This window comes from Nicotiana tabacum, chromosome 3, assembly GCF_000715075.1.
Source record: "Nicotiana tabacum cultivar K326 chromosome 3, ASM71507v2, whole genome shotgun sequence".
In the NCBI taxonomy this organism is placed as follows: domain Eukaryota; kingdom Viridiplantae; phylum Streptophyta; class Magnoliopsida; order Solanales; family Solanaceae; genus Nicotiana; species Nicotiana tabacum.
The window spans coordinates 163,449,260-163,471,832 of NC_134082.1; positions in this window are offsets into that span (position 1 = coordinate 163,449,260).

A 22,573-nucleotide genomic window follows, 5' to 3' on the forward strand; every position below is an offset into this window, starting at 1 on the left:
TGATGGCGTATAATATATATTCTAATACCCGTGTGTAGACGAGGTTACAGGAGGGAGGTTTGCAGATCCTGTTGAACACATTATTATTTTTATTGGTCCACAAGTGCCAAAGGGCGAATGGTAGGAAGTTGTCCCGGGATAGTGAGGGGAAAAGGTTGTGAGGAGTGGTTTCTCTTAGAGCATTCACCCGGTGAATATTATGGGTGTCTAACAAGTTCGTGTTCATTTTAACATCGTTCCAGAAGTGAAGTGCATAAGAACATTGGAGGAATATGTGAATAATGGTTTCATTTTCCTGTTGACAAAGGGTACAGATGGGGTCGATATATATGCCAATGTGATTAAGGTAGGATCTAATAGGGAGTCTATCATGCATACATTGTCATAGTAAGTGCTTAATTTTGAGCATATTGAGTTGCCAGATCCACTTGAATGAAGTATTCTCATTTTAATTTTTAGGGGGATAGACAAGAGATAATGTTGATTTTGTAGAAAATATCTCATTAGCGGTTAAGGAACAAGGGGGGGGGGGGGGAGGGAGGAAGAGGGTATCTAGTAACATCACTATGTGTTAGGTCCATGGAGTGGATGACGTTGATAATGTGGTCGGGTAAGTCAAAGGAAATCGTGGAGAGTTCCCAGTGGTTATTATTCCACATATCACTAACTTTAAGTTGAGAGTTTTGAAGTGTTAGTGGTCCAACAACCATGCTACGGAGAGATTGATTATTGGGGAGCCATTTGGAGTTCTAGAAATCAATACAAGTACCATTATCAATATTCCATGCAAGGCCTTTAGAATATATGTTCCAGCCTGCTAGAATGTTGTGCCAAATAAAGGAGTAATTTTTCGCCCTAGAGAGAGTACTATATTTTTTAATAAGAATATTTGCCCAAAGTAATGAAGGTTATGTAAATAAAAGCCAAGAAAGTTTCTCTAAGAGAATATGATTTTATGAGATGTTTTACGGAGCCAAAGCCCTCTATTGTGTTTAGGGAGAGTAACAGTGTCCCATTTTATATAGTGAATTTTTTTTGAGGAAGGGGTGGTGCTCTATAGAAAATCTCTTTAAATTTTATTGAAATGATTTTTAATGAGAGATGGGAGAAGGAAATAATGCATGGTATGATTTGGTAGGGCATTTAGAGTGGTTTGTACGAGGGTGGCTCTCCCAACGAGAGGAAATTTATTTTCCAATTAGCCAGTCGATTGTTCATATTATCAATAATATAACAAAAGTCTGAATTTTTTGGATGGCGATTTACAATGGGAAAGCCCAGATACTTCCCAAAACTGTCACTAATATTAATATTTAGGATATTATCTGTTAAGATTGTATTACATAGTCCTATGGGCCTGAAATTCTTAAGATTGTTGGCATTAGGAATTTCTGGAATGAGGCATAAATATGTACGATTAATAATGTCAGGAATTGTTTGGGTGTTAAAAACATTATGATAAAATTGTAGGATGTCAGGAATTGTTTGGGTGTTAAAAACATTATGATAAAATTGTAGAATAGAATTTTAGACAAATCCCAAATATCTTTGATAGAAAAAAGGGTGGATGCCATCAGGTCCTGGTCTCAAGTCCCATACGGCCTTAATAATCTCATAGTCTCGAAGTGATCTATCTAGGGATGAGAGGTCTATATTACTAATGGTCGTGTGTGAATTAGTATTGGGTTTTATATTTGTAGAGGTATGGTCTGTTTGGAAAAGGTGCTTAAAATAATTTGCTGCATAGTAAAGAATTTTCTTTTGATCATTGATCCAGTAACCATCTTCATCTTGAAGAAATTGATCATATTAGTACGTTTTCTGTTAACAATACTCATGTGGAATAATTTAATAGCAAAGTCACACTGGTCGAGCTAATTAATGCAAGATCTAATTTTTCAGCGATCTTCTTCCAACTTGAGTAAATTATTGTACTCACTGAGGAGATTAACTTTTATATTTTTAAGGAAGGAGTTGGTGGAGTTGGGGGTGAACACTGGATACCATTAATTCTCGCCAAGATACATTTTTACTAGAAAAAATTATCCCCAAATGAATTAGAAGCCTAGTCTATTGCTTTATCCCTAAATCTACTAGTAGCGTCAATAAGGTTATTGCAGTACCAACTTACTTGGGCTATATTAGTGAAGTCCAGATGGGAGCACTAATAAGTCTCCAGTTTAAAGTCTTTTTGGCAAAGCCTTCTAGGAATATTATTTAGACTAATAAAAAGCGGGTTATGGTCAGAGTAAATTCTAGGAAGGTGAATAATGTTAGCATTGGGATAGTTTTCTTAATCATAAATTGTTAGCAAATTACTTCTCTAAACGTTCAAGGATGAGTCCAGTGCCTCTGCGCCTAAGGTTGTCCGAGTTTACTTAACTCCTTTAAAATCTAGATCAGTAAGTTTACAATAGTTTATACCAGAGAGGAAATGTGAGGCTACAACATGATTAATGGGTCTACCTCCCTATTTATTGTCTTGAGGAAGAATGTCATTAAAGTCACCACCTAGAAATCATTTCCCCTTAAAAGGGTTGGGAATGGATTTGAGGTTATGCCATAATGTAATAGGATTATTAATATCAGTACTAGCGTAGACAATACTAAAAATACAAGGATCATGGGTAGGAAGTACCCTAAGTATTGCGTGGATTTCTTGGTTCATTATAGAGATTTTGTTGGAAAACTGCATTAAGAACCGCAACAGTCCAAGTGTCTTAAAACTGTATAGTAGTTTTTTGCTGCATAACAATCATTTAGTTTCTATGTTATCCTTAATTTGTAGGAGTTTGTTTTTCAATTTCAGTTGAGTTTGTAATCTCTATAAATTTGTCTAAAGTTTTTTTAATGAATAAGTAAGTTTGCTTTCATTATTAGATTCCTGATTTTCTTTCAAAGTCTTCAAACTCATGTTCAACTTGTTTTATAGCAAGTAAATCTGATTTTTCTATTCTTCATTCTCTGTAAAACCTACAATTAGTATCAGATTTCTTTTCTTAAGGGATCTGTGGCAGTTCATTAAACTCAAAACTCTCAACAAGACAAAATTGTCAAGAATGGAAGCAGAATCAAATTTCTCAACAATGGCACCTTCTATTGTCAATGGTGAAAACTATCAAATTTGGGCTGTAAGAATGAAAAGTTATTTGTATGCCTTGGATCTATGAGAGGTATTCAAGGAGGATTATGAAGTTCCTCCGCTGTATTCGAAGAGGATTATGAAGTTCCTCCACTGCCCAATGATAAGTTAGGATTTTAACATGTTTTATGCCCCTACTTGCCTATGCTTTGATCATATATTATTACAAAATAGTCCTAAAAGACTCACAAGTTGTGCTTGATCGCAGGTTTGATTGACAAAGTGACGAAATATCAAAGATCAGCTCAAAAGGAGTGAAACTTCTCAAGTATCAAAGACCAAGAAATTTAAGAAAAGAAGGCATAGTGCGGACCGCGCAAAGTGGAATGCGGCCGCACTAGGTGGTTTAGAGAGTTGGTGAATCACGCTAGAAGATGCGCGGCCGCTGTACACATCTCGCGGACCGTGGTGAAGGCTCCACGGCCGCACTACTCTTTTGTGCGGTCCGTGGTCATGAGATTCAAAGAGATGAAGTTTGCAAAGCTAGTGCCATGCTGTCCACGGTCGTGGTTGCGCGGACCGCGCCAGCTCCCTCCACGGCCGCGGTCCGTTCTACGCACTCCGCGGAGTCCAAGTTCAGAAAAGCAAAAGTAAGCCCAGTGCGGCCGCGGTCCATTTAATACGGCCCGCACTGACCCTGCAGGGGTATTTTTGTCCAGTTTTCCAGCCTAGTATAAATAGAACATTTTACCATTTTTAGGTAATCGGATACATCAGTAGAGAGCTGCGCTCGTGAGAACGTATTTTGTAGCTATTTTTGGCACTTTTGCTTAACATTTACGATAAATTCTTGCAATTTAATTTTAGCAATTAATTAATATGCTTAGTTCTTCATCTATTTTTTCAATTTCTTTATTTAGCATGAGTAGCTAAACCCATTAGCTAGGGTTGTGGCTCAACCCTAGTGTGGGTAATTGATGGGTGTTGCCATCTAGTGTTAGATTGACTATGGTTGTTTGCTATTTGGGTTGATTTTATGTTTTAATCTAGAATTGGTGGTTGCAAACACTGATTCAAGCTTTGTGGTTTAGTTCTTCTTGAGAAAGAGAGTCTATAACCCCAAAATTGACCCAACAAGGAATTGGGATGGACTCATGAGAAATGGTAGTCTCAATTAACGGGTTAAACCTCGAGAGAGTAATTACCCTACTTGAACCCTAGTTGCTTGGTTTAATTTGCCTACCCATTTGGTCTCGAGAGAGTCAATTGGGCAAAGTCACTTTCTTTACCGAGAGGTGTGAGAGTGGGTAAAATTGTGCAACAGTTATAGCATAAGCCCCAATTATGTCAATCAAATCTTAGTAACATCTACCAATCAATTAGCCACCTAGGTAGTGTCAAGACCCTAGTTCCCTTCTTCCCATTAGATACAACTTAGCAATATTCTCGTAGCATAATTTAGTGTTAATCAATAGTTTTACAAAAATAGTTATAATTTGAAAACCCAAAAATGTTTGAAGTGACATTAGGAGTACAAACACATCTCTAGGATAGACAGACAATCTAACTCCACTACTAGCTCCCTGAGGAATTCGATTCCAACTTTCATATCGGGGTAAAAGCTATTGTGACCCACGCTTCCTACCTTAGTGTAGTGTTGAGTTGGCAGTGACCACTTTTTGGCGTCGTTGCCGGGGAGCTTACGGTGTTGACTATCTGTTTAGTTAGTTTTGTGTTTGGCTTCTCTTTCCTTCTTGTTTACTAATTTTGTTTGTGTCGATCAATCAGGTACAAATGACTCTTAATGAAAATGACCCTCTCGGCAATGTGATAGCGGGGGAGGAGGTAGAGGATCTAGAACAAGATGAGGTCTTACCTCAAGTTCCACGGAGGGGCCGAAATGCCAATATAAATGCAAATGAGAACAACAATATTCAAGACCCTCCTTCGCAATCGCCGAGAGTGGCTCCCAGAGTTTTACCAAATCAAGGATACGCTAGTGCTATTGTACCTCCCCGAATCCGGGCGGGGAACTTTCAAATCACAAATGTTATGTTGACCTTTCTCTAGCAAAGAGGGTATTTTACGGGCGCCTCCGATCAAAATGCCTACAAGCACTTGAATGGGTTCGTGGATACATGCTGGGGTAGTAAGAAGACAAACGTGTCCGAGGATACGTTGAGATTTGGGCTTTTCCCGTTCTCTCTTCGGGGTAAAGCATTGGATTGGTTAGAAAGGCTCCCCAATCATTCTAATACAACATGGGATGAATTGACGGATAAATGTATTGCCAAGTTCTTTTCTCCAAGTCATATGGCGGCTCTTCGGGATGAAATTCTAGCCTTCAAGCAAGAGCCAACAGAACCTTTGCACGAGATATGAGAAAGATATAGAACAATAGTGAAAGAGTGCCCTAATAACGACATGACCAAGGCTATGATTCAACAAACCTTTTATCGGGGCATCAACACCACGAATCAATGCATTGTGAACCAATTGGCCGGAGGGAACTTTATGAAACTTGCTTACCAAGAGGCATGTGATGTACTTGATGAAATGGTCGACACCTCTTCGGCATGGCAAAGCCGAGAAAATGTGCCCCAAGGTGACTCTACGGTCATCCATTTGCACAAGGAATTGCACGATCATGGCCAAGCTATTGCCGAGCTTATAACAACTATGAATCAATTGGCAAAGGCACAATTGCAACAAGTCTAAAACCCACGCCAAGTCAATGCAATGGAAGGTGTTTCTATGTTGAAAAGGAGGCAAAGAGGGCAACATCCTCAAGGTAATTGTGAACAATATGACAACAACAATGATGGTGGTGGTTATTCAAATGAGTTCTATGATGACCAAAGCGAAGAGGTCCAATATGTCAATAACTACCAAGGGAATAGAGGCAACTCTTCGAATCAACAATGGCATCCTCAAGGAAATTGGGGCAATCAACAACAAGGCGGAGGTAATTGGAATAACAACAATCAACAACAAGGTGGTGGCAATTGGAATAATAACAACCAAAACAACAATTGGGGTAATCAAAGCAACTAAGGGAATTGGAATGGTAATAACAATAATTGGGCCAACAACAACAATCAAGGAGGGTGGAACAATAGAGGGAACCAAGGCAACTGGGGGCAAGGCTTTCAAAGCCCCCCCATGTATCAATAACCAAACAATCCACCCCCTTTCCTTCCCAAGGTACTAATTCTTCCGGGAGTGATATGGGGCGAATTGAAAGCATGTTCGAGCAAATGATGAAAAAGAACCAAGATTCTGATGCCCAATTAGCTTCTCATAATACATCTATCCGGAACTTGGAGGTGCAATTAGGCCTAATCTCTCAAGCGTTGAATACTCGTCCCAAGGGTGCGCTACCAAGTGATATAGTAGTGAACCCTAAGGGTGAGAATAATAATCATGTGATGGCGGTTACAACAAAAAGTGGGAGAGGCGGTGATGTGAATGCCTCAAAGCAAAAGCAAATTATGGAAGAAGATGTTGAATTGCGGTATGATGATGTACCTTTGATTGTTGATAATGTGGTTAATCAAAATGTGAACAATGATGTGCGGATTGATATTGATAATGAAGCCGAGGTAGAGACTCAAGATGTCGTAAACCCGTCTAGGGAACACGTGATTGACATGCCTACGCCGGTTGTACAAAAGGGCAAGGAACCTTTGCATAGGCCACCTCCACCTTATCCTCAAAGGTTAGCAAAGCAAAAGAGTGACAATCAATTCAAAAAGATTATTGACATGATGAAGAGCCTCACAATCAATGTGCCTTTAGTGGAGGCGCTTGAGTAAATGCCGGGGTACGCTAAGTTCATGAAAGATTTGGTAACAAAGAAGAGGTCGATGGAGTGTGAAACAATTAAAATGACTCATTAAGTGAGTGTCATAGCGCATTCAATGGCACCCAAGCTTGAGGATCCCGGAGCTTTTACTATCCCTTGTACTATCGGATTGTGACTTGGGGGCTAGCATAAATTTGATGTCGTACTCGGTCTTCAAGACTTTGGGAATTGGACAACCTCGACCTACTTCAGTGAGACTTCAAATGGCGGATCGATCGATGAAGTGACCTTTGGGCATAATCGATGATGTACTTGTCCGGGTGGATAAGTTTATACTGCCGGCCGACTTTGTCATATTGGATTATGAGGTGGACTTTGAAGTGCCGCTTATTCTTGGTAGGCATTTCCTAGCTATGGGGAAGGCATTGGTTGATGTTGAAGCGGGTGAGTTGACTTTCCGAGTGGGGAATGAGAAGGTGGTATTCCATGTTTGAAAATCAATGAGACAACCTAATAGCATGGAGATGTGTTCATTTGTAGACATTGTCACAGCTGTGATAGTGGATGACACAAGTTCCATGATCCATGTTGAAGATCCCCTTGAGGCTGTGCTTATTAATATGGATGTCAATGATGATGCTAGTAGAGTGGAGTGAATGAATGCATTGCATGGTATGGGTTCATATTCATATGAGCCTAGGAGGCTATCCTTGGATCTTGAAAACCACAAAACTCCACCAACAAAGCCATCGATTGAGGAGCCACCGGTGTTGGAGTTGAAGCCACTTCCTCCGCACCTCATGTATGAATTCTTGGGTTCAAATTCTACTTTACCTGTTATTCTTTCTTTTGCCTTACTAACATGCAAGTGGAGGCCACTTTGGCGGATCTTCAAAAGAGGAAAAGGGCAATCAGATGGACTCTAGCTGATATTCGGGGAATAAGCCCCACATTTTGCATGCACAAAATCATCTTGGAGGAGGATGCAAAGCCTTCCTTGGAGCATCAAAGAAGACTAAATGAGGCAATGCAAGAGGTGGTGAAGAAAGAGGTTATCAAGTGGCTAGATGCAGGGGTGGTTTATCCTATTTCTGACAGTTCGTGGACCTCTCTGGTGCAATATGTGCCGAAGAAGGGTCGTATAACCGTGGTTACCAATGACAACAATGAGATCATTCCCACTAGACCGGTCATCGAGTGGAGAGTTTGTATGGATTACTGGAAGCTGAACAAGATGACCAGAAAAGATCATTTCCCATTGCCATTCCTTGACCAAATGCTTGATCATCTTGCGGGCCGGGCTTTCTATTGTTTTCTGGATGGTTACTCGGGATACAATTAAATTCTAATTTCCCCGGAGGACCAAGAGAAGACCACCTTTACATGTCCTTATGGCACATTCGCCTTCTCTAGAATGCCATTTGGATTGTGTAATGCTCCGGCGACCTTCCAACGTTGCATGATGGCTATTTTTACCGACATGGTGGAGGATATCTTGGAGGTCTTTATGGATGATTTCAGTGTGGTTGGGGATTCTTTTGAGGAGTGCTTGGTAAACATGGATAGAGTGTTGGCCCGATGTGAAGACACCAACCTTGTTCTCAATTGGGAAAAGTGCCATTTTATGGTAGAAAAAGGTATAGTGTTGGGTCACAAGATCTCGAAGCGAGGAATTGAAGTTGATAAGGCCAAGATTGAGGTTATTTCGAGGCTCCCTCCCCCTACTTCTGTCAAAAGGGTGAGGATTTTCCTTGGGCACGCGAGTTTCTACCGGAGGTTCATAAAAGATTTTTCTAAAGTGGTACATCCGTTGTGCAAGTTGCTAGAGAAAGATGCAAAGTTCTTGTTCAATGAGAGTTGTATACATGCATTCGAGCTTCTTAATCTCAAGTTGACTTCACCCCCATCATTACCGTACCAAATTGGAGCTTGCCTTTTGAGCTCATTGTGATGCTAGTGACGTTGCGGTTGGGGCTATTTTGGGCCAAAGAATCAACAAGATGTTTCATCTAGTGTACTATGCAAGCAAGACCATGAATGAGGCTCAAAGAAACTATACAATCACCGAGAAAGAATTGTTGGCTATTGTGTTTGCTATGGAAAAGTTTCGACCTTACCTTTTGGGGGCCAAATATAGTGCACACCGATCACGCCGCCCTTAGGTATTTGATGACCAATAAAGACTCCAAGGCGAGATTGATGAGATGGGTGTTACTTATTCAAGAGTTTGATCTAGAAATTGTTGATCGGAAGGGTATTGAAAATCAAGTGGCGGACCACTTTTCCCATTTGGAGGAGGAGGGGAGGCCTTGTGATGGCCTTGAGATCAATGATTTATTTCCCGACGAACAACTCCTTGCGGTGTCAATGAAAGATATGCCATGGTTTGCCGATGTTGCCAATTACCTTGTGACCGGAATAATCCCGTGTGAGCTCTCTTCTAACCAAAGGAAGAAGCTCAAGCGGGATAGTTTGTATTTCTGTTGGGATGAGCCATACTTGTTCAAGATTTGCACGGATGGTATGATTTGATGATGTGTCCCGGAGGAGGAACAATTGGGTATTTTGGAGGCTTGCCATTCCTCTCCCTATGGTGGCCATCATGGCGAGGCGAGAACGGTTTTTAAAGTGCTTAGTTGTGGATTTTACTGGCCAACCTTGTTTAAATATGCGGGCGATTTGGTGAAAGATGTGATGAGTGCCAAAGAACCGGCGGAATTTCTAAAAGGGAGATGCCCCTCAATACAATTCTCGAAGTGGATATTTTTGATGTTTGGGGCATCGATTTCATGGGTCCTTTTGTGAGTTCTTGTGGGAACCTTTACATTCTCGTGGCGGTGGACTATGTCTCAAAATGGGTTGAAGCCGTGGCTTTGCCCAACAATGAAGCCCGTAGTGTTGTGGCATTTTTGAAAAAGAGTATCTTCACAAGGTTTGGCACTCCTCGTGCTATCATTAGTGATGGGGGATCTCACTTTTGCAACAAGGCTTTCGACACGTTTCTTTCTAAGTACGGTGTCAATCATAAGGTTTCGACACCCTATCATCCTCAAGCTAGTGGCCAAGTGGAAGTCTCCAACAGAGAAATTAAGAGTATCTTGTCTAAAACTGTCAATGCTAATAGGACCGATTGGTCAAAAAAGTTGGATGACGCTCTTTGGGCTTATCGGACGGCTTACAAAACTCTGATTGGTATGTCACCGTATCGGTTGGTATTTAGGAAAGCTTGTCATCTTCTGGTGGAATTAGAGAACAAGGCCATGTGAGCTTTGAGGAAGTTGAACTTAGAATGGGATGTTGCGGCAAATCTGCAGGTTGAACAACTTAATGAGCTTGATGAGTTTAGATTTCATGCCTACTCCAGCTCGTCCTTGTACAAGGATAAAATGAAGTACCTTCACGACAAATATGCTCGGGGCAAGGAGTTCAAGATTGGAGATATGATTCTCTTGTTCAATTCCCGGTTACGTCTGTTTCTGGGTAAGCTCAAGTCAAAGTAGAGTGGGCCGTTTGAAGTTTTGTTCGTTACCCTATTTGGTGCTCTTGATCCAAGGAACAAGAATGGTGAAGTATTCAGAGTCAATGGACATTGGGTCAAGCATTATCTTGGGAAATTTGATGATAGCCACATGGTGGCACTTCTCCATCTAAAGTAATGTGCTGGTAACATGCGTCGTACCACGAAGTTAAATCAGCCGTTGTGTGGGAGGCAACCCATATCTTTTCCTTTTTTTTGTTTTTTGTGTTTTCTTGGTAGTGTAGGTTTGATTTTTGAGCTAACTGATTGTGAGATGTTGCAGGGATTGAGTTGATGCAGTGCAAAATAGTTTGAAAAAAAAGATTTGAACAGTTTCTGAAGATTTCCAGTGCGACCGCGGTTGCATTTGTGCGGTCCGCACTGGTGATGGTAAAAAGTGGTACTCTCAGAAGTTTGCCACCGCGGCCGTATTCCATTTAGTGTGGACCGTGGTGGACTTCCGCGGTTGCGGTCTGTTTTGTGTGGACCGCGGAGGTTGCTTGCTCTAGCTTCATTCTGAACAAACCCAGCGCGGTCCGCGGTCGGTTTTGTGCGACCGCGCTGGTAGATAAGGCTGGGTCCCACTATTTTTCTATAAATAGAGCCCAAGGGTCACAACTTACACTTTTCAAAATTTTAACACTCGGACCCCTAAAAGCTAGTGTTCACTCTCTCTTCTGATAGTAATTTTTGTTTAGCCTGATTAATTGTATCTCATCATCACAATCTGGTAACATTTCATCATCTTTCTTTGTTTTATATTATAATTTTGTTTTGTTTTTCATGCCCAATAGCTAGAGTCTATTCTTCTTCTCATTTTTTATTTCATTTGTTAGCCTCAGAAAGTGTAATGGTTGGATATTGTGTGTTTAGAGACCTTTGTGAACTGGGTAAAATGAGTAGGGACAAGTTAGGTGGAAAACTTGAACAAAAATAGAAAAAACTTAAACCCTAACTTAGTGCTTGTTCAAAGTACTCTCCGCGGCCCGTGGTCACCTTTGTGCGGTCCGCGGTGCCCCAATGCGGTCCGCATTACCATTTTGCGCGGACCGCGGTGCCCATGTAATTGAAATTGAACCTATGCCCAGCGCAGCCGCATTGCACTTTATGCGGTCCGCGCTGGTCTACCACGGCCGTGGTGCTACTTTGTGCGGGCTGCGGTGGTTATATTCAGAGAGGTGGTGTTACAGTCCTTACATCAGTGCGGACCGTGGTCGCTTTTATGTGGTCCGCGGTGCCCCAATGCGGATGCACTACTTTCTGTCGGGCTACGGTGGGGAGAATCAGAGAGATGTTGTCCAGGGCCTTGTCCCAATACGGACCGCGGTTGCCTTTGCGCGGTCCGTGGTGCCCCCAGTGCGACCGCACTCCTGTTTGTACGGGCCGCGGTGCCATGTTTTGCAACTGTTTCTGTAACATTTAACTTGTTATCTGCATTTCAATTTAAAGACTTATTTCACTGCTTGTGCTGATACTAACCATGTTAGATGTGTATGCTTGCGGATAATGGTCAAACAATGAGGTAATGATGCCAAACAACCCGGCCGAGGTAATTTATCCCGGGGAGGGAAGCAACAGATGGTATAACTCACTCCCCAGGCTAGACAAAACATAAAGGATATGGGGAAAGCAATCAAAGCGGCTGATAGAGCCCTTGACACCTCGGGGAGTGAGTACCAGCCCTTCCGGGAGATCTCTTCAGATTCAGTCCCTCTATACATCCCATATCCGGAGAACGCCATACATAGAGACACTCCCCCATCTTCACCCGATGCTCGAGCCTCAATGAACATTTCTTCTGGGTCATCTGAGTGCTCAGCGGCAGGTAGTGAGGATGAATGCTCTTTCTCTCCCACAACATCAATATCTGGAGAGGGTGCTAGAGGTGATGAGGGAGATGGGGAGTGACCGGGGGTGGTGTGCCACAGGTTAGGGGTGGTGACCGGACTAGGAATCCCGTTATTTGGGAGGATAGATTCGCAGCCAGGTGACGTTCCACAAGTTTAGGGAATGGTGGTCGGCACGGAAATTGATTCTTGAGAGGAGTTTCATTGACAAAGACCTCTTACCCCTACACCCAAATGTACATAGACAGGTTCAGGCTCAAGTGAGTTGGGAGTTCTTTAAAGATAATTGTGTGAAGGCGAATGAGCATATGGTCAAGGAGTTCTATAGCAATGTGGCTCACATCTTGAAGGACACTAAGGTGACCAAAGTGAGAAACAAAAATGTGGTATTTAGCGGGAAGACACTAAATGAATACCTGGGGTTCAATGATGAAGATGAGTCCCTTTACAATGAAAAGTTGGCAATGAGCGAGGAGGTTAGTCCGTGGTTAGCTTCATACCTAGAAATTCCGGGTACGGTTCCAGAGTGGTTGCAAGCAGGGGCCAAAATACTTCAGAGAACTTTCAACTTTGAGGCTAGAGGGTGGTTGACTTTTGTGTGCAGTCGGCTCGACCCCACTACCCATGATCAGACTATTCCACTTGCCCGGGCTGTTCTTGTTTCTTCTATTATGGCAGGATATCCTATCAACGTGGGCAATGTGATGTCCCGCGTCATTTCTGCAGTGGGGGTTGAGCATGATCGGAACTATCCTTTTCCCAGCACCCTCACTATGTATTTCCGGGACCTGGATGTGGAGAAGAGACCTTTTGACGTAAAGGTCAAACCTGTGGCTCCATTCTCATGGTACAGTTTGAAGGGGTCAGACAACCCTAAGGACAAAAATTACAAGCTGCCTGCTTCTGCCCCAACCGGCCAGTCTGAAGAGCCGGTTGCGGAAGAGCCCTCCACTGAGCCTACTTCCATAGTTGCTGACATGCCTCCCAGACTGTCCACTACTACTACTCCCTTTACTTCAGCTGGCCCAGGGATTCCATCTTCCCGGGCCCATCCTATCACCGCTCACCAGCTGAGCCAAACACTTCATAGCTTGAACAACTGGATGACGATTGCTTTATCCAAGTTGTCCACCTTGACTTCTACCATTGCGGCTCAGTCGGCACCACAGCCAGTGCAAGTGCCCCAGTCTATCGAGGATTCACTTAAGGAGATTCTTGCCAACCAGCAAAAGATCCTCGATTCTCAGGCTGCCTTGGCTAAGGCGGTGGAATCACATGACAAGACCCTGAAGGAGCTTGCCAGGGAGCACAAGAAGCTACGCAAAACACGGACTTCCAAGGAGTCTGTGAAGGCGCTGAGGGAGGATGTTGACAAACTAAAGGAAGACCAGCTACTTTTAGACTTGTTATTCGAGGATCCAGCCCTAGAAGCAGTACCAGTAGTAGAGACACAGTAGTTTCCAAAGAAGAAGAGGAAGCTCCCCAGTTCATATGAGGCGATCATCCAGTTGGCGGATCCACCGGAGGCTTCCTCCAGTCAGCCACAGGATGTTCCTGATATTCAGCCCATACAGGTCCAGGCCTCAATCCCAGCAGTTGAGCAGCAGGAGACCGGGAACCAGTCTGAGGTTCCCGTACATACAGAGGACCAGGGGATCATTCATGTTCCCATGCAGACATACGAGGAATAGGGAGCTCCTATATCCTTTCATCTTGATTTTTTTGATGCTTATTTGTTTAGGTGGCATTGAGGACAATGCCATCTTTTATTTGTGGGGGTGCGCCCTACTTTTTATCCAAATGATTGTATATATTAGTTTACTTAGTTTATGTTTCTGTTGATTTTTTTTATTTGGTCTGTATATAACTTTACATTTAGTTACTTTTATCGCACTTTTTATCTTCTCTTTGGTCTGTATATAAAGTTACATTTTTGTATATGTATTCATCCCCCGTTGTATATTCTAATCCCCTAATGTAAATATTCATTCTATTTTCTATTTTCGTACAAATTGTTCATTCTTAGCTTAGTAGATAGGCTCGTAGCCTTTTTGTTTCGGTTTTGGAACTTTCAATAAACCCTTGGTTTTCTTAATGCCACGGTTCTTTCCAAGGGTGGAGTATTGTGCGAACCGGGTGGCTCTACCCGATGATGGATGGCGTGACAACCTTCTTAAGGGTTTGAGTCCGTTTTTGATTTTTCCCTCGTTTTTAGTAGTTTATAGTTAAGGGTACCTCAAGCAAAGCTTCACTTGGGCCTAACACATTTTCCTTTGATCCCATGGTCAAAGACAAGTGGTTGTGTTTAGGATGGTGAAAGTAGTGACCTTGAGACTCTTGTTTTGACCAAACAAACATCATGTGGTCTTTCGGGACTATTAAGTGCTCAATCGTGTCTAAGGTTGCTGTGGGCCCCCGTCTCTATGTCTTTAGCATTCCTTGAGTGTGTGTGGTGAGAAATCAAATTGTGAGTCCAAGTCCCGAGCCAATGGTCTAGAACTTGCCCTGAATGTTTGTTGAGGTGAAATTTTGAGTGAAATTCGATTTAACAAGTGATTATAGGCTCTCCTTGATCCAAATAATAGTCGAACAATTCCATATCCTACCAATGATATAATCCTTAGCTAACCCTTTTGAGCCTTAAACCTTTTTCTTTCAAGAACCAATGCTACAAGCCTATACCCGTTCTAAATTATACCCTCTCTTGGCACCCAAATCGTCCCTTAAGTAATGGTAAAAGTCTAAGTTTGGAGGGGGGGATACAAGAAAGGAAACAAAGGGGTAAAAGGAACAAAAGCAAAAGGAACTGAAGGCGATGAAAAAGAAAGAAAAGAAAAAGACTAAAAGAAAGCCCAATGTGCAAAGAATAAAATAGGATTCAAGAAAAAACAAAAGTTAAAAAGGTGTGGAAAAAAGTAGAAAAAGGAGAAATGCTTCGAATTGCATAAGAAAGAGTGACAATGTGTCTCTCTAACCCCTTGAAAAAAGTGAAATACTCAAAGAGTCAAAGAGAATTGTGCCAGAATGAATCAAAAGAAGTGCTTAAGGGAAGATGGAACTCATATAGACCAACAACTTTTCCTACCCTCAAACAAAAGCCTTCATATTGACTCCACAAAAGCCCTATATGATCTTGAGTTGGATGACGCTCGCATTAGTGGATACTTACATGAGGGTCAAGCATGTGGTACTTAGAGCCAGAACTTGTGACCTTTCCTTGAAAGAGACGAGTGACTTGACATTAACCTTGGTTTGCATGCTTATACTCTAAAAGGTGAGGTTTGATTAGGGAGAGTTGAGGATGTGTGAGTTTGGGGTCCACAACGACCAAAGTAATTGAGAGAGTTCTTTGATGTAATGAGTCAATTCTTGATGCTCTTGTGTCACACTTGATCCATAGTTTTTCAAAGTTTAAATTTTGTTAATGATCCATTCGTATTAAGGGAAATTGTTGGTCAAATTGATGCTTGTTGAGGTTACTTTAGGACAGCTGGAATTATTTGGATTTTCCTTTAAAGGATGGGTCTTAATTTGTTTGCTTGAGGACAAGCAAAGGTTTAAGTTTGGGGGAGTTGATAAGTTAGGATTTTAACATGTTTTATGTTCCTACTTGCCTATGCTTTGATCATATATTGTCACAAAATAGTCCTAAAAGGCTCACAAGTTGTGCTTGATCGCAGGTTTGATCGATAAAGTGACGAAATATTAAAGATCATCTCAAAAAGGAGTGAAACCTGCTCAAGTATCAAAGACCAAGAAATTTAAGAAAAGAAGGCCTAGTACGGACCGCACAAAGTAGAATGCGGCCGCACTAGGTGGTTCAAAGAGTTGGTAAATCAGGTTAGAAGAAGCGCGACTGCGGTACACATCTCACGGACCGTGGTGAAGGCTCCGCGGCCGCACTACTCTTTTGTGCGGTCCGCAGTCATAAGATTCATAAAGATGAAGTTTGCAAAGCCAGGACCATGCGGTCCGCGCCAGCTCCCTCCGCGGCCGTGGTTTGTTCTACGCGGTCCGCGGAGTCCAAGTTCAAAGAAGCAGAAGTAAGCCCAATGCGGCCACGGTCCATTTAATGCGGCCCGCATTGACCCCGCAGGAGTATTTTTGTCTAGTTTTTCCAGCCTAGTATAAATATACTATTTTACCATTTTTTAGGTAATCAGATACATCAGTAGAGAGCTGCACTCGTGAGAACGTATTTTGTAGCCATTTTTGGCACTTTTGCTTTACATTTACGATAAATTCTTGCAATTTAATTTTAGCAATTAATTAATATGCTTAGTTCTTCATCTATTTCTTCAATTTCTTTATCTAGCATGAGTAGCTAAACCCATTAGCTAGGGTTGTGGCTCAACCCTAGTGTGGGTAATTGATGGGTGTTGCCATCTAATGTTAGATTGACTATGAGTGTTTGCTATTTGGGTTGATTTTATGTTTTAATCTAGAATTGGTGGTTGCAAGCACTGATTCAAGCTTTGTGGGTTAACTCTTCTTGAGAAAGAGAGTTTATAATCCCAAAATTGACCCAACAAGGAATTGGGATAGACTCATGAGAAATGATAGTCTCAATTAACGGGTTAAACCTCGAGAGAGTAATTACCCTACTTGAACCCTAGTTGCTTGGTTTAATTTGCCTACCCATTTGGTCTCGAGAGAGTCAATTGAGCAAAGTCACTTTCTTTACCGAGAGGTGTGAGAGTGGGTAAAATTGTGCAATTGTTATACCATAAGCCCCAATTATGTCAATCGAATCTTAGTAACATCTACCCGTCAATTAGCCACCTAGGTAGTGTCACAACCCTAGTGCCCTTCTTCCCATTAGATACAACTTAGCAATATTCTTGTAGCATAATTTTGTGTTAATCAATAGTTTTACAAAAATAGTTATAATTTGAAAACCCAAAAATGTTTGAAGTGACATTAGGAGTACAAACATATCTCTAGGATAGACAGACAATCCAACTCCACTACTAGCTCCCTGAGGAATTCGATTGCGACCCGCTCTTCCTATCTCCACTACTATCTCTACAAACATATCGGGTAAAAGCTATTGTGACCCGCGCTTCCTACCTTAGTGTAGCATTGAGTTGGCAGTGATCACCCAACAATCCAACTATGGCTTAGAAGTTCCTCTGCTGCCCAACAATCCAGCTATGGCTCAGATTAAGAACCATAAACACAGAAAAATAAAGGCAAAGGCTTGTCTATTTTCAGCAGTATCTTCTACTATCTTCACTTGAATTATGTCTCTAAATTTAGCCAAAGCTACTTGGGATTATCTCAAAGCAGAATATAAAGGGGATGAAAGGATTAGCGGCATGCAAGTGCTAAATCTCATTAGAGACTTCGAGATGCCGAAGATGAAAGAAAATGAAACCATCAAAGATTACTCTTAAAGGCTTCTAAACATAGCAAATAGGGTAATATTGCTTGGTTCTGAGTTTAATGATTCTCGAATTGTTGAAAAAATTCTGGTAACTGTGTTAGAGTGATTTGAAGCAACCATAACCACTTTGGAAAATACCAAGGATCTATCCAAGAACACTTTGGTAGAGTTTTTGAATGTTTTGCAGGCTCAAGAACAACGAAGAGTTATGCAAAAAGAAGGAAATAATGAGGGAGCATTGCCATCCAAACACCAAGATGGTATCGGAAATAAAAAGAAGAAGAACAAGAAGAATCAACCAACAAATAATGAAGGCATTTCAGCAAATACCACCAAAGGTAAAGCAGGAAACTCAAAGAGTAGTTATCCTTCTTGCAAGTATTATGGCAAAAAAGTCCATCCTCCATACAAGTGTTAGATAAAACCTAATGCCAGATATAGTAAATGCAATCAACTTGGGCATGAAGCTGCTATTTACAAGAACAATGGTCAGCAACAAGAAGTAGGCGCTTAGATTATTGATGGAGAGGTGGAAGATCAACTCTTTGTCGCTACATGTTTTTCAAGTAGATCGTCGAGCGACTGTTGGCTGATTGACAATGGATGCACTAACCACATGACAAATTACAAGGCCCTCTTCACGGAATTGAAGCCCACGACCATTACTAAAGTCATAATAGGTAATGACCAACATATTGTTGTTAGAGGAAAATGACCAATTGCTATTCCAAGTCATTCAGGTACTAAAACAATTTCTAATGTGCTTTATGTACCTGACATAAACCAAAACTTGCTAAGTGTTGGTCAGTTAATGGAAAAAGGCTATAAATTAATTTTTAAATATAACATTTCTTGATCAAGGATGTGTCATATCAAGAATTGTTTAAAGTAAAAATGAGAGACAAAAGTTTCTCATTAGATCCATTTGAGTAGGAGCATATCATTATTTCTGCCACAGAAAGTGCAGCAAAAATATGTCACAAAATACTTGGATATTTTCACTATGACGGGCTTCTCAAAAGGCAAAAATTAAAAATAGTTAAGGACTTACCTATGTTGGAAGTGAATTCTTCAAACTGTAGTGCTTGTCAATACGGGTGGCAAAGCAAACTTCCATTTTCAAAGACAACTTAGAGAGCCTCAAACAAATTACAATTTATTCTTACTGATATAACAGGACCTCAAAGGACTCCCTCACTAAAAGGTAGTGTATACTATATCATTTTGTTGATGATCTAACCCACATGTGTTGGATTTATTTTCTCAAATATAAGTTAGAGGCTGCTAATATCTTTCAGACGTTCAAAGCAAAAGTAGAAAATGAGAGTGGTTGTAAAATTTAGTCGGTAAGATCAGATAATGGAAAAGAATATACTTCTCAACAATTCAACATGTTAGGCAAGGAAGCATGGAGATGACCGATACATTGAAGTAAGTGAGAGAAGAAACCGATACATTGTGGAGATGACCAAATGCATGAAGAGTGGTGTTGGGAAGACTCAAAAAAACCTATCACCATTTCAAGGTACTCAATTGAACTTTAATATATATCAGCGATGCAATATGGCAGTATGTAAACCTGCTGGATACAATAAGGCCACAAATGATGAGAATTGGGTAGCTGCATTGAAAAAGGAGAAATTTATGATTGAGAAGGAAAAGACTTGGGAGCTGGTTGATCAACCTCAAGACAGAAAGGTAATTAGGTTTAAATGGGTCTTCAGAACCAAGCTAAATTTTGATGGTTCAACCAAGAAGCATAAAGTAAAACTTGTAGTTAAGGGATATACACAAAATTTTTGTGTAGATTATTTTAATACATTTGTACCAGTTGCTAGGCTTGACACAATCAAGTTACTTCTTTCTCTTGCTGCACAATTGGGCTGGAAGTGTACCAGATGGATGTCAAATCGGCATTTCTAAATAGTTTTGTTTAGGAAAAAATTTATATGGAGCAAACCGAGGCGTTGCGGTGAAAGAAAAAGAGGACAAAGTTTATAGGTAAGAAAGGTACTTTATGGTCTTCAACAGGCACCAAGGATCTGGTATGGTCGAATAGATGACCGTTTTCTCGGCCTAGGCTTTGAAAAGAGTCCATCAGAATCTACTCTTTATGTTAAACATAACGGCATTGATATCCTAGTTTCTTCTATCTATGTGGATGTTATACTAATTACAAGGGACAATACATGTTATATCGAGAATTTCAAGCAAGAAATGATTCAAGCCTTCGAAATGAATGACCTTGGTCTGATGTACTGCTTTCTTGGAATGGACATCAAGTAATTTCATTTGTCAGAAGAAGTATGCCAAGGAGATTGTGAAGAAATTCAATATGGATGATTGCAATGAGATGAGCACTGCTATGAACCAAAAAGAGATACTAAGCAAAAATGATGAAGCGGATAAAGTGGAGGAAGCATACTTTAGAGGCTTAATCGGTTGTTTGATGTACCTCACAACTACAAGACCCGATATTTTGTCTGATGTAAGAATTTTATCGAGGTTCATGCATCGTGCTAGTGAGGTGCATCTAAAAGCAGCTAAGAGATTTATCAGATACATCGAATGTAACGACCTAGCCGGTCATTTTGAGAGTTATAGCCTCGATCTCTTATTAACTGTTTCTCCCATATCTGTTTCTGCTTATGTTCTTGCTTGGAGGTTTTGTTTTGGTTTAGGAGTGTTTTGGGACACTTAGTCCCTAAACGGAAGCCTAAGTCTTAGGATTTAGACCATAATCATAATTATGTGAAGACGACTCTAAAATGGAGTTTTGCCTATTTTGTTAGCTCCATTGGACGATTTTGGACTTAGGGGCGTGTCCTGATTGTATTTTAAAGGTTTGTAGCTTAATTAGGCTTGAAATGGCGAAAACTCAAATTTTTGGAGATTTTTGGAGGTTCCATGGTGCATGCTATTTGCTGATGACATTATTCTAATTGACGAGACAAGAGACGACATCAATGAGAGGCTAGAGATTTGGAGACATGCTCTTGAGTCTAAAGGTTTCAAGTTGAGTAGGACGAAGACAGAATATCTCGAGTGCAAATTTGGAGTTGAGCCGACAGAAGCGGGAGTTGAAGTGAGGCTTGACTCTCAAGTCATTCCCAAGAGAGGTAGTTTCAAGTACCTTAGATCGGTTATTCAGGGGATCGAGGAGATTGACGAGGATGTAACACACCGTATAGGGGTGGGGTGGATGAAGTGGAGGTTAGGGGGAGTCTTGTGTGACAAGAAAGTGCCACCGTTACTAAAAGGTAAGTTTTATAGAGCAGTGGTTAGGCTTGCCATGTTGTATGGAACTGAATGTTGGCCGGTAAAGAACTCACATATCCAGAAGATGAAAGTAGCAGAGATGAGGATGTTGAGGTGGATGTGCAGGCATACAAGGATGGATAAGATTAGGAATGAAGATATTCGAGAGGAGGTGGGTGTGGCCCCCATAGAGGACAAGATGCGGGAAGTAAGACTCAGATGGTTCGGGCACATTCAGAGGAGGAGCACTGATGCACCGGTGAGGATGGGTGAGCGACTGGCTGTAGTGGGCACGCGGAGAGGTAGAGGAAGACCTAAGAAGTATTGGGGAGAGGTGATCAGACAGGACATGACACGACTTAGGATTACTGAGGATATGGCCCTTGATAGGGAATTATGGAGGTCGAGCATTAAGTCAGCACAATAGAGGGAGACTATCCAGTTAGGAGTTAGACTAGGAATGTCATTGGTCATCTATTGATGCAGGGCTTTCCCTCTAGTTGTACTTATACCAGCCACCTATTTTGTATTTCGTATTTTGTATCCTGTATTTCATATTCCATATCTCTTATATATTGTTGTTGTTATTGTTGTTATTTTTATTACGCATTTTTATAGTACTAATATATCGTCTCCTATTGTTTTTTTGAGCCGAGGGTCTCCTGGAAACAGCCTCTCTACCCTTCGGGGTAGGGGTAAGGTCTGCGTACATATTACCCTCCCCAGACCCCACTTGTGGGATTATACTGGGTTGTTGTTGTTGTTGTTGTTGTTATTGTTACTGATGGTGAACATTTTGATATCGGGGTCGAATTCTGATTCTGAAAGTTGGAGTAGCTCTGTAATGTTTAACATGACTTGTGTGCAAAATTTGAGGTCATTCGGACGTGGTTTTATAGGTTTCGGCATCGGTTGTAGAAATTTGAAGTTTCAAGTTCTTTAAGTTGGAATTGGAGGGTGATTCGTGATTTTAGCATCGTTTGATGTGATTTGAGGGCTCAACTAAGCTTGAATAATATTTTAGGACTTGTTGGTATGTTTGGTTGAGGTCCCAGGGGCCTCGGGTTGATTTTGGTAGTTAACGGGCCTTTTGTACTTAAGAAAAGAGAGCAGATTTTTCTAGTGTTTTGTTGCAGATATTTCTTCATCACATTCACGAGAGAGGTCTCGCAATCACGTAGGGCATCTGAGAAGCCAACTAAAGTTTGTTCTTCGCATTCGCGTAAAGGATGTCGTGTTTACGAAGGTATGGTCAGTGGAAGCATCGGGAACGCGAGGAATGGAACGCGTTCGCATAGAGGAAGTGAGGCAGCTGGGTACCCAGCCATTTAGTCTACGCATTCGTGTATAGGGTATCGTGTTTGCGAAGGATGTACGCATTCGCGATAAGGTACTCACATTCGCGAAAGAGGAATTTTGGTTAGTGAGACTTTTGTTCTATGCGAACGTGAGGAGATGGCCACGTTCGCGAAGAAGGGAGCACCTGGCAGATTTAAAAGTTCAAAATCGAGGGTTTATGTCATTTTTCACCATTTGGACTTGAGAGCTCAGAATTAGGCAATTTTTGAAGGAATTTTTACATGGATGTTTGGGATAAGTGATTCTTACCTAGTTTTTGGTTAATTAACATGATTATGTCTTTAATTTCATCATTAAAATTAGTGATTTGGGGTCGAAA